The sequence below is a fragment of the Pan troglodytes genome, chromosome 6 (assembly GCF_028858775.2).
Source record: "Pan troglodytes isolate AG18354 chromosome 6, NHGRI_mPanTro3-v2.0_pri, whole genome shotgun sequence".
Taxonomy (NCBI): Eukaryota; Metazoa; Chordata; class Mammalia; order Primates; family Hominidae; genus Pan; species Pan troglodytes.
Window position 1 is genome coordinate 38,894,592 of NC_072404.2, and position 12,702 is coordinate 38,907,293.

The 12,702-nt window shown below is 39.2% G+C and overlaps 1 protein-coding gene across 15 annotated transcripts in view; it reads left to right on the forward strand.

The window, feature by feature from the left end:
• The window catches only part of BBS9 (Bardet-Biedl syndrome 9), a 797,962-nt gene that overhangs the window by 21,339 nt on the left and 763,921 nt on the right, over positions 1–12,702 (forward strand). The window lies entirely within an intron of this gene.

Sequence of the window (12,702 nt, forward strand, 5' to 3'; positions counted from 1 at the left end):
AAAAACTTTATTTTGAAAATAAGTTACAAGTTATTTGTCAGAGTTTAAGGGATTTTTCCTTGTGTGTAATTGTTGTGGTTAAATTACAACTATACACTTATATTTATGGTACAACTTCTTGATAGAAATGCTCACTGAAGGGAAAAAATCCAACAGCAATAGTATATATAGTAATTTTAAAACTTTTACACCTTTTGAGGGATGTAGTAAGTCTTACGCTTTAGAATACTTTGAAATATTTTTTGAAAATTATTAAAATACATGAAGTTATTATAAAACATCCCTGCTGGTTAATAACATTTCCATTAGTGATTACTATCAGTCTTTGTGAGTCCCATTTAAAATTTCGGTCCAGAGGGTGAGTTTGGCATTCGTAATTGTGTCTTGCACAGAACACACTACCACCGTCTCTTTCAACTACCACTACTACCACTGTCTCTCCTACTAGCACTGTTTCTACTGTTGGGTTATTACTGACATCTATTGAGTACTTGCTATGGGTTGAGCCATTTTATCCTCCTCCACCCTAGAACAATTGAGATACTAGAGGATAAGGGACTTGTTTAAGATCATGTAGTGTAAACGTGGTCAGAAAGTGCACCCAGAGCTGTCCTACTCCAAATTTTGTGTTATTTTGCCCTTTGAGTCTTTCGTTGAAAATTCCAACAGTGAGCCCTTGTATTATTGCCTTCAAAAGCAGTATACTTCTCTTGAACACTACATGCATTTGTCATCTTTCTTTGACTGGAAGACCTGATTTCTACTTTCTTAAATTTGGTGTGACACTGGCATAACCTGGAGAAAGCAAAGCTCTGAAAATGAGCAACAGCTTCAAGGTCTGTTTCCAGAACTGACCTTCAAACCTGTATGTTTTTTCCACAGCATTCTTTGGGATTATTGTTTTCACAGCTGATCATATTGTAGGACTAGGTCAATGAGGTGTTCAAGACCAGCCTGGGCAACATAGTGAGACCTCGTCTTTGCCGAGCATGGTAGAAAAAATAAAAATTATTAAAACTTTTTAAAATATTAAAAAAGAGAACAATAGCAAATTAAATTCAGAAGGTCAGCAAAAAAAGGTCAGCCACCTCTTAAATGAAACCTAAATCTGAGTAAACTTGTTGTAGAAAAAAAAGTATTCAAAACAAAAAAGTGTCAAGTGAAGAGTGTAGAAGAGAATTTCTGGAGTTTAGGGGATAAGGAGATTATCTCCCATTTATTATTCTAATAAGGCATTAGAAACTAATCTGTTATGCCTATTTATAGGACTGCACCTGTTACAACCTTCAAATTATTGTCTTCTAATCATCCTTTAACAATTTAATCAAATGTATGACATACTTGCCTGCAGTTTGAACTTGTAGTGTTTAGAATTAGTGTGAATAGAGCTATTGCTTTTATAGTCTACATGGAGGGGCGTGTGCATAGGCCGTTTGTTTAGGGTTCTGGAGTAGACAGTCTGGGTTTAGGTACCGCACATCACTTAACTAGTGAGACCACTGGCACGGATTTCTTAACTTCTCTGTATTCAAGGATACCTGAATAATAGTATCTACAATTTACTTTGTAGTTTTGTTGTGAAGATCAAAATAGAATGCTTGCAAAGCATTTAGAATCCTGACTGGGCTTTAGTAAATGATTAGTAGATACTTTCCTTTAAGGCAAAGTCATTAAAAACCTGGTTTTTATTTTCCAATTACTTAAAGACAAATCAGTGAGCAACTGGAAATCAACACTGAATGAAAAGGGGATAAAATGCAAACCTCGGTTCCTTATTCAAGACAGTTAACTAAAGTGAATTAAAAAAAACATTGTATACATATTTTATTTTTTGTTATTTAAAACAGTTTTTGTTTATTTTGTAACCCAAAAGCCAGGTTTCATGACCAAAAAATGTTTTATTACTATTGTTCCTTACCATCTTTCCTAACCTGTCAGTACCAGACCTCCCCCACCCACCTGCTTATCTTAATATCTCAATGTCAAGGCCTATATCTTTCCTAGATTGGAATACAGATTAGCATTTTATTTGTGTCTCAATTTATGGCTAATTTTTCATTTTCTTGATGACTTGGGATGTCTTTCAGGAGAAAGGGCAGAATTTATTTTGCTGACCTTCTGAATTTAATTTGCTATTGTTCTTTTTTTTAATATTTAAAAAAGTTGTAATAATTTTTATTTTTTCTGCCATGCTCGGCAAAGATGAGGTCTCACTATGTTGCCCAGGCTGGTCTTGAACTCCTTAGCTCAAGTGATCAATCCGCCTTGGCCTCCCAAGGTGCTGGGATTACAGGTATGTGCCACCACACCTGGCCTAATGGTAAATGTGGCCAAAATACAGGAGTGTTCTGCTTTAAAAAAAAAATGAAAGTTTATGGGGAATTTGAAGCATAACCAAAAGCATGAAGAATAACAAAATGCACCCCCATGTATCCATCACCATTTGTTATCTTTAAAAAAAAAGCTTTGTTGAAATATAATTCAAATACCATACAATTCACCCATTTAACACATAAAATTCAGTTCCTTTTTTGTATATTCACAGATACATGTAACCATTACCACAGCCAAGTTTGGAATATTTTTATCAACTCAAAAAGAAACCTCACATCCCTTAGCTATAACTCTCCTTCTCTCTTCCTTCTCCCCTACCCCCAGACCTAAGCAACTAAGAATCTACTTTCTGTCTTTATGAATTTGCCTATCCTGGATATTTTATATAAACAGAATCATATAATAGGTGGCCTTTTGTAACTGGCTTTTTTAACTTAGCATGTTTTTAAGAGCCAGATATGTCTGATTCTAAAACCTATATGCTTTTATTTATTTATGTTGTAACATATATCAGTATTTTGTTCTGTTCTTTTTTATGGCCAAATAATATTCTACTGTATGGATGCTTCCTTTTGTTCATATATTCATCAGCTGATGGACATTTGGGTTGTTTCCAAATTTTGGATATTATGAGTAATGCTACTATAAACATTTATGTGTAAGTTTTTTTGTATGCACATATGTTTTCATTGCTCTTGGATAGATACTTCAGTGTCAGATTGCTTGGTCATATGGTAATTCTGTGTTTAAGTGTTAGAGGAACTTCTAGATTCCTTTCCAAAGTGGTTGCATCGTTTTGCATTCTCACTAGCAGTATATGAGGGCTCTGATTTCTTTACATCCTCACCAACGCTTATTACTATCTGACTTCTTTGATTCTGTCATAGTAGGTGTGAAGTGATATCTCATAGTTTTGATTTGTGTTTCCCTAATGACTAATTATGCTGAGCATTTTTTTTTTGAAACGGAGTTTTGCTCTTGTTCCCTAGGCTGGAGTGCAATGGTGTGGTTTTGGTCCACTGCAACCCCCGCCTCCAGGTTCAAGCGATTCTCCTGCCTCAGCCTCCCAAGTAATTGGGCTTACAGGCACCTGCCATCACGCCTGGCTATTTTTTTTTTTTTTTGTATTTTTAGTAGAGATGGGGTTTCACCATGTTGGCCAGGCTGGTCTCGAACTTCTGGCCTCAGGCGATCCACCCACCTTGGCCTCCCAACGTGCTGGGATTACAGGTGTGAGCCACTGTGACTGGCCTTGAGCATCTTTTTATGTTCTTATTGGCCATTTGTATATCTTACTTGGAAAAATACCTATTCAGACCCATTGTTCATTTTTAATTGACTTTTTAAAATTACTGAGTTGTATGAGTTCTTGTATATTATCAGATACATGATTTGCAAATATTTTCTCCCATCATTTCATCTTCTTGATGGTGACCTTTGAAACCTAAAAGTTTTTAGTTTTGATAAAGTCTACTTTATTCATTTATTTTGTTTTTTTGAGATAGAGTCTCACTCTGCTGCCCAAGCTGAGGTGTGGTGGCATAATTTTAGCTCACAGCAACCTCAAACTCTTGGACTCAAACCTCAAACTCCTGCCTCAGCCTCTCAAGTAGCTGGGACTATAGGCACACACAACCATGCTCAGCTTATTTTTTATTTTTTGTATAGATGGGGTCTCGCTTTGTTGCCCAGGCTCTTCTCAATCTCTCAGGCTTAAGCAGTTTGCTTGCCTCAGCCTCCCAAAGTGTTGGGATTACAGGCGTCAGCCACTGCACCTGGCTTTATTTATTTATTTTGAGACAGGGCCTTGCTCTGTCATTCAGGCTGGAGTGCAGTGGTGCAATCATGGCTCTCTGTAGCCTCAGCCTTCCAGTGTCAAGCAATTCTCCCACCTTAGCCTCCCCAGTAGCTGGGACTACAGGCACACACCACTGCACCTGGCTAATTTTTATATTTTTTGTAGTGATGGGTTCTCATCATGTTGCACAGGCTGGGCTCAGACTTCTGGCTCAAGCAGTCCTCCTGCCTTGGCCTCTCAAAGTATTGGAATTACAGGCATTAGCCACCATGCCTTGCCCTTATTTATTTTTTATTGCTCACGTTTCTGGTGTCAAATCTAAGAATCCACTGCCAAATCTGAGGTGATAAAGATTTACTTATATAGTCTTCTAAGAGTTTCAAGAGTTTATAGTTTTAGCTATACATTAGCTTATACTTAGATCTTTGACATATTTTGAGTTAATTTTAAAAATATTATTCGAGGTAAGTGTCCGATTTCATTCTTCTGCGTGTCACTATTCGGTCATCTTAGACCCATTTGTTGCAATTACTCATTGAATGATCTTGGCACCTTTGTTGAAAATCAGTTGATCATAGATGTATGGGTTTATTTCTGGACTGTCAGTATTTTCCATTTATCTTTATGTCTATCCTTATGCTAGTGCCTTACTGGCTTAATTATTGTTGCTTTAGTAAGTTTTGATATGGGGAAGTGTGAGTTCTCTACCTTTGTTCTTTTTTAATTTTGAGATTGTTTTTGCTATTCTGGGTCCCTGGAAATTCCATACAAATTTTAGAATAACTTGTTGATTTCTACAGAGAAGCCATCTGGGAATCTGATAGGGATTGCGTTGAATCTGTAGATTGATTTGGGAAGTATTGCCATCCTAACAATATTGAGTCTTCAGATCCATGAACATGAGATGTTTTCCATTTATTTAGATCTTCTTTAATTTCTATAACAATGTTTTCATAGTTTTCAGAGTATAAGTTTTATACTTCTTTTGTTAAATTTATTCCTAAGTATTCTTTTTTTTGTTTTTTGAGATGGGGTCTTGCTCTGTTGCCCAGGCTGGAGTGTAGTGGTGTGATCACAGCTCACTGTAATCTTGAACTCCTGAGCTGAAGTGATCCTCTTGCCTCAGCCTCCTGTGTAGCTAGTATTACAGGTGTGCGCCAGCATACCTGGCTAACTTATGTATTTTACTCTTTTGGGTGCTATTGTAAATGTAATTATTTTTAAAATTTCATTTTGGATTGTTCATTGCAAGAATATAGAAATATCATTGATATTTGTATATTTATTTTATATCCTGCAACCTTGCTTAACTCATTTATTAGTTCTAATAGTTTTTTCCCAAATTCCTTAGGATTTTCTATATACAAGATTATGTCATCTGTGAGTAAAGATAGTTTTACTTCTTTTTTTCCAATTTGGAAGCCTTTTATTTCCTTTTCTTACCTAATTGCTATAGTTGAGAGCATCCAGTATGATTTTGAATAGAAGTGGTGAATGCAGACATCCTTGTCTTGTGCCTGATCTTAGGAGGAAAGTGGTCAGTTTACACTATTAAGTATGAGGTAAGCTGTGGTTATTGCATAGATGTCTTTTATCAGTGTGAGGAACCTTCTATTCCTAGTGTTTTGAGTGTTTTTTATAATGGAAGAGTTGGATTTATGGAGGTGATCAAGTGGCTTTTGATTTAGATTGTATTGATTTTACATTAACTCATTTCTGGATGTTAAGGATGCCTACCTTGCATTCCTCAGGCAACACCATTTAGTCATGTTATATAATACTTTTTATATATTATTGGATTCAATTAGCTAGTAGTATTTTGTTGAGGATTTTTGCATCCATATGCATAAGGGATATTGGTCTATTGTTTTCTTGTGATGTGTTTGGTTTTGGCTCAGGGTAACTAGATTTATAAAATGAGGTGGGAAGTATCCTCTCCTCTTTTATTTTTTGGAGTGGTTTTTGAAGAATTGGTATAATTTTGCTTTAATTGTTTAGTAGAGTCCACCAGTGGATCTGTCTTGGCCTGGCCTTTTCTTTGTGGATAGTTTTTTGATTACTAATTCAATTTCTTTCTTTATTATGGATCTATTTAGATTTTTTATTTCTTCTTGAGTCAGCAGGGGGTCTCCTCTGTTCTTGGGTGTACCAGTGGATTATACCCAAGCCCTCAGCTCCTCCTGGGTGTCCTTCCTGTGCTGTCGGCACCCAGAGTCCAGAGGGGACCGAGGTGTTAGGGGACTGGTGTATCAGCACTGCCCTGAGCGCACACACACCTGGCCGGGTTGCGATAGCACCTGGGCTCGGCTTCAACTTTGGTTCGAAATTGGAGTGGGCACTGGGAGTTGGGAGAGGCCAGGGAGCGGGAGTGGGCACTTCCAAACTGCAGGGGCAGGGGTGCTTCCCGGGCCCCTGACAGTGCAGGGATGCTTGGGTCTGGAGCTGTGATTGGGTAGCTGCAGATGTGCCCAGGAGCGCAGGGCTCCTGGCCCTCCAACCTGGTAGGGGGCGGGGCTCCTGCCTGTTCCCAGCCCCCACTGGCTCCACAGAGTGGGCAGCCCCTGCCTTGCCTTCCCCGCTGCAGCCAGTGTCTTCGCAGTGGCTGCCATCACTGCTGCCTAAGTTGTCTTTTGAAATCCACCCATTTTTTTATCAAAGGAAATTAGTGGTATCCCAACTTTGTACTGATGAGAGTTTGTGGTTTCTTAATTTCTTGGGAGTGGGCAGTGCTCCTTCTCTGCTTCTACCTTTGAAACTGGAGAGACGCACTTGGGAAACAAATGATGACTATTGATTATCAGCCCAAATTGTTGTTTTTTTCTATTGTTCATTAATTCTTTAAAGATGTAAGTCCTTATTGTTCAATAAATTATTGTCTACAATGGTGCATGATAACACTTCAGACATTGGGGGAACAAACATAGAAGATGTTTATGTAATGGAATTTATGAAATTCTGCTATGCATGACCTTATGTTTGCCCTGGCATGAAAGTCATTGTTGTTGCTCTGAAATATTGTTGTTCTGAAATAATTAAGGTAGCCATGGTCTTGTGAGGAAGGCCATTTGTTGGACGTAGGTTTAAAAATTAGCCCTTCCTCCACAGTCTTTAAAGATTAAAATAAAGCAAACAAACAACACAAAAATCATTCTATCCACATGCTTTTTCAGTTTTTTGATATTAAATTGCAGATTATTGGCAGACTAATGAGACAGGGGACTAGAGACGAGGGAGAGAGTATGCAGAAGCAAGGTCCTGCAATTAGCTGTGTGAGGTATGGGAATCATGTAACTTATCTGGGCCTCTCCTATAAAATGAGAGGACCAGCTGATTGATGGATACTTTCCAGCTGTTTTAGGTCTTTGATTTGAAAAATGATTTTTTTTAAGCCCTCAAAAGGTAACGGATGGCAGAGGTCCTCTGAAAAAGAAGGGGAAAACTGGAGCTCTGCTGTAAGAAAATATCCACTTAGGCAATCAGGTATCAGTTACATCAGTGCCTCTTCAACCTTAAGGTGCATGTGATTCACCTGGAGATACTGTTTGGGGAGGATGAGATTCAACATTTCTCATAAGCTTTTGAGTGATACAGATGCTGCTGATCCAGGGATTACACCTGGAGTAGCAAGGGACCAAACTCTGTGAAAAGGGGGATTTCAGGAGCTAAGGAAGTGGTGGGTGAATAAGGAAAAATTGATAGAGCAGGAGAAACGATAATGATGTATATTTTTTAAAGAGACAGGGTCTGGCTTTGTTGTCCAGGCTGGAGTGCAGGGGTGCAATCATGGCTCACTGTAGCCTCAACTCCTGGGCTCTAGTGGAGACTGGCTAATATATTTTTTTTTTTGGTTGGGGGGAAAGATGGGGTCTTGCTATGTTGCCCAGGCTCATCTCAAACTCCTGGCCTGAACCGATTCTCCTGCCTTGGCCTCTCAAAGTGCTGGCATTACAGACATGAACCACTGTGCCTTGCCAAGAAGGATGTAAATGATGCCTTTGTTATTTTGTCAGTACAAGTAGATTTCTAATTTTCGGTTAGAAGTTAATGAGAAATGAGGCCGGGTGTGGTGGCTCATGCCTGTAATCCCAGCACTTTGGGAGGCTGAGGTTGGCGGATCACCTAAGTTCAGGAGTTCAAGACCAGCCTGACCAACATGGAGAAACCCCGTCTCTACTAAAAATACAAAATTAGCTGGGCGTGGTGGCGCATGCCTGTAATACCAACTATTCAGGAGGCTGAGGCAGAATTGCTTGAACCCGGGAGGTGGAGGTTGCGGTGAGCTGAGATTGTGCCATTGCACTCCAGCCTGGGCAACAAGAGTGAAACTCTGTCTCAAAAACAAAAACAAAAAACAAAACAAAACAAAAAAACAAGTTAATGAGAAACGAATGTCTTCTATAGGCATTCCTATTTGTAGACATTGTTGGAAAGTTCTTTCATATTGGAGGATTCTTTTGATTCTTTTTTTGTCTTTTTTATTTTAACAGCCCGCTAGATCATAATATTGGAGGATTTTTTTGTATTCATTCTAGCAAGCTGAAAAAATTTATTGACTAACAGGTTTTTAAGGCCATTTTCATAGGATAGCTACTTTGACTTGATGCAGTATTTATATTCAAACTCCAGCTTTGTCTCTTGTGGTCACTTATCTGAGGATTTTGACTTTTTAAAAATGTATCATTCATTATCATTGACAGAAAAATGTCTTCTCTTTCTCCTTTACTTGGTTTAGTATGTTCTCTAGGCAGGCCCCATGAAGTTTTCTTTTCTGCCTGTGTTAGGCAAAGGTAAGACCCCCTTTGAGTGTTGTATAGTTCTTCCTTTCTTATTTTCTCTCCTTGAGACTTTTGAACTGGCTGATGCAGGAGTGAGCAGAGGATCACTTACTCTTTGGTTGGTTACTACTAATTTCTGTCCTTAGCTATGTCTCCCAATAGAGCTTATGCCTCCAAGTCGTCATCCTTTATGGTGTATCAGGAACACTTGATACAGTTGGTCACTCCCTTTTTCTAGATACATTTTTTTTTTCCACTTCCTTCGAGATAACTCACTTCTGGCTTTGTTTTGATCTCAGTGAATGCCCCTGTTAAGCTTCTGGTGGATTCCTCTTCTTTTTCTTTTTTTTGGAGATGGAGTCTCACTCTGTCACCCAGGCTGAAGTGCAGTGGCGTGATCTTGGCTCACTGCAAGCTCCACCTCCCGGTTCATGCCGTTCTCCTGCCTCAGCCTCCCGAGTAGCTGGGACTACAGGCACCCGCCACCACACCCGGCTAATTTTTTGTATTTTTAGTAGAGATGGTGTTTCACCGTGTTAGCCAGGATGGTCTCGATCTCCTGACCTCGTGATCCGCCCGCCTCGGCCTCCCAAAGTGCTGGGATTACAGGCATGAGCCACCGCACCCAGCCGGATTCCTCCTCTTCTTAACCTCTGTACCACTCCTTTGTCTTCTAAGCTTGTGCCTGGTTTTCTTCAGATTTCCCGTCATGCACCTTTTCCCTTTCCTGATTATGCTTTTCATCCTTTTATCGTAGCCATCCTTCATAGCCATGAAGATGACTATGCTGTGTCCTGTGAGTCCTCCTAGGGAATCATTGGCATTTCAAGTGTGAATTTGGGTAATATTTTGCTCTGAGCTGCAAGTGAATGATGTATCCTCATTCTCATAGTCCAGTAATATGGCATATTACAATTCTCCTAGGTACTTGGCATATGTAGTGAGAATATATGGGATTTATTGAATACTGTTACTTTCCTCTCAAAAATCCAATAAAAGTGTAATACAGATATTATTATGTTTTTTGAATGCTTGCTACCAGATTTGAAATTTAGTAATCTGACAATTTGTATGGTTATATGTCATTAGTAATAACAAATTGTGCAAATATTTTTCAGAAAGTCTCCCACATATTTTGAAACTCATGATAAATTTGTTTACCTGTTAGATATTTGTTCACTTCCATCAACTTCCAGTGTTTATCTAACTTCTTTCTTAGCATAAGCAGAGGACTATGGATGGAGTTTTCTTTCTTTTTTCTCCTGGTATTTGTTTTTTTAAACTAATCATTTTGAAATAATTTTAGACTCACTTAGAAGTTGCAAAAATAATGGTTTCCCAATGAAAACAGTACAGTGATCAAAACCATCAAATTTGTTTTTTCGTAGAGACTGGGTCTCTGTTACATAGGCTGGAGTGCTGTGTCTTGATCAAAGCTCACTGCAGGCTGGCATGGTGGTTCACGCCTATAATTCCACCACTTTGGGAGGCTGAGATGGGTGGATTGCTTGAGGTCAGGAGTTGGAGACCAGCCTGGTCAACATGGGGAAACTCCATCTCTACTAAAATACAAAAATTAGCTGGGCGTGTTGGCAGGTGTCTGTAATCCCAGCTACTTGGGAGGCTGAGGCAGGATATCGCCTGAACTTGGGAGGTAGAGGTTGCAGTGAGTTCGGATTGTACCACTACACTCCAGCCTGGGTGACAGAGCAAGACTCCATTCCTCACTCCCCAAAAAAGCTCACTGCAGCCTCAAACTCCTGGGCTCAATTGATCCTCTCACCTCAGACTCCTGACAGTAGTTGGGACTACAGGCATGGACCACTATGCCCATCTAATTTTTTTATTCCTTGTAGAGATGGGGTCTCCCTATGTTGCCCAGGCTAATTATAGATGTTAGCCACCGTGCCCAGCCCACCATTAAATTGATGTTAGTATAATACTAAAGTTAAACTATAGATTTGATTTGGATTTTACCAGGTTTTATGTTAGATGCACTTTTTTTTTGTAGATAGTTCTAAGAAATTAATCCCAAAGAAATTGCCTTTTATTATTAGCTCCTTACAGTTACACCCTCCTGTAAACCTAGCAACCACCTATCTGTTCTACATTAGTATGATTTTGTCATTTTGAGAGTTAGAAATGTAATTATTTAATATTTTACCTTTTTGGATTTTTTTTTCATTCAGCATAATGCTCTTGCAATCTATCCAAGTTGCAAGTGTCAGTTATGTTTTAAATTCTTTTTTTTTTTCTCGAGATGGAGTCTCGCTCTTTTGCCCAGGCCGGACTGCAGTGGTGCTATCTCGGCTCACTGCAAGCTCTGCCTCCCGGGTTCATGCCATTCTCCTGCCTCAGCCTCCCGAGTAACTGAGACTACAGGCACCTGCCACCTCGCCCGGCTAATTTTTTGTATTCTTAGTAGAGACGGGGTTTCACTGTGTTAGCCAAGATGGTTTTGATCTCCTGACCTCGTGATCCGCCCGCCTCGGCCTCCCAAAGTGCTGGGATTACAGGCGTGAGCCACTGCGCCTGGCCTAAATTCTCAAGTTATATTGGTATGGTGTAGATGTACCATAGTGTGTTTAACCAGAACACTGAGGTTTTTTCTTTAATGTAAGTTTAAAACATCATAAAAGAGGATCAAAACCAGAGCAATGGCTAACACTTATTGAGTGCTTATTATGTGCCAGGTATTGTACTAAGTGGTCTACTGTATTCCTTTTTGTAAAAAACTAAAACTATATATTTTTTATTTTTAATTGTGGTAAAATAATGTAACATAAAATTGAACATCTAACCATTTTTAACTATATAGTTCAGTAATGGTAAGTAAATTGACATTATTGTGCAACCAATCTCCAGAACTTCTCATCTTGCGAAGTCAACACTATATACCTATTAACAGTTCTCCTTTCTCCCTAGCCCCTGACAATCACCATTCTTAATGTTTCTGTGACTATTCTAGGTACCTCACATAAGTGGAATCATATGGTATTTGTCTTTTTGTGACTGGCTTATTTTACTTAACATAATGTCCTCAAGGTTCATCTACATAGCAGATGTCAGAATTTCCTTCCTTTTTAAGGCTGCATAATATTCCATTGTATGGGTATACCACATTTTCTTTATCCATTTATCCATTGGATGTTTAGGTTGGTTCTGCCTCTTGGTTATTGTGAATTATGATACAGTAAATCCGTGTGTAAAAATATCTCTCTGAGATTCTGTCTTTAATTCTTTTGGATATCCACCAAGAAGTGGGATGGCTGGATCAAAATTTCTATGTTTAACTTTTTTTTTTTGAGACGGAGTCTCGCTCTGTTGCCCAGGCAGGAGTGCAGTGGCACGATCTCGGCTCACTGCAACCTCCACCTCCCAGGTTCATGGCATTCTCTTGCCTTAGCCTCCCGAGTAGCTGGGACTACAGGTGCCTGCCACCACACCTGGCTAAGTTTTTATATTTTTAGTAGAGACGGGGTATCACTGTGTTAGCCAGGATGGTCTCGATCTCCTGACCTCATGATCCACCCGCCTTGGCATCCCAAAATGCTGGGATTACAGGCCTGAGCCACTGTGCCTGGCCCTATGTTTAATTTTTTGTGGGACCTACCCACTGTTTTCCATAGTAGCTACACCATTTTATATTCCCACCAACAGTGTACAGAGATTCCAGTTTCTCCACGTCCTTGCCAACACTTGTTATTTTGTGTTTTTTTCTTCTTGCAATCATCATTCTTAGGTTGAATATATTTTTGTTTTTTTTGATAATGGATGTGAGGTGATATTGTTTTG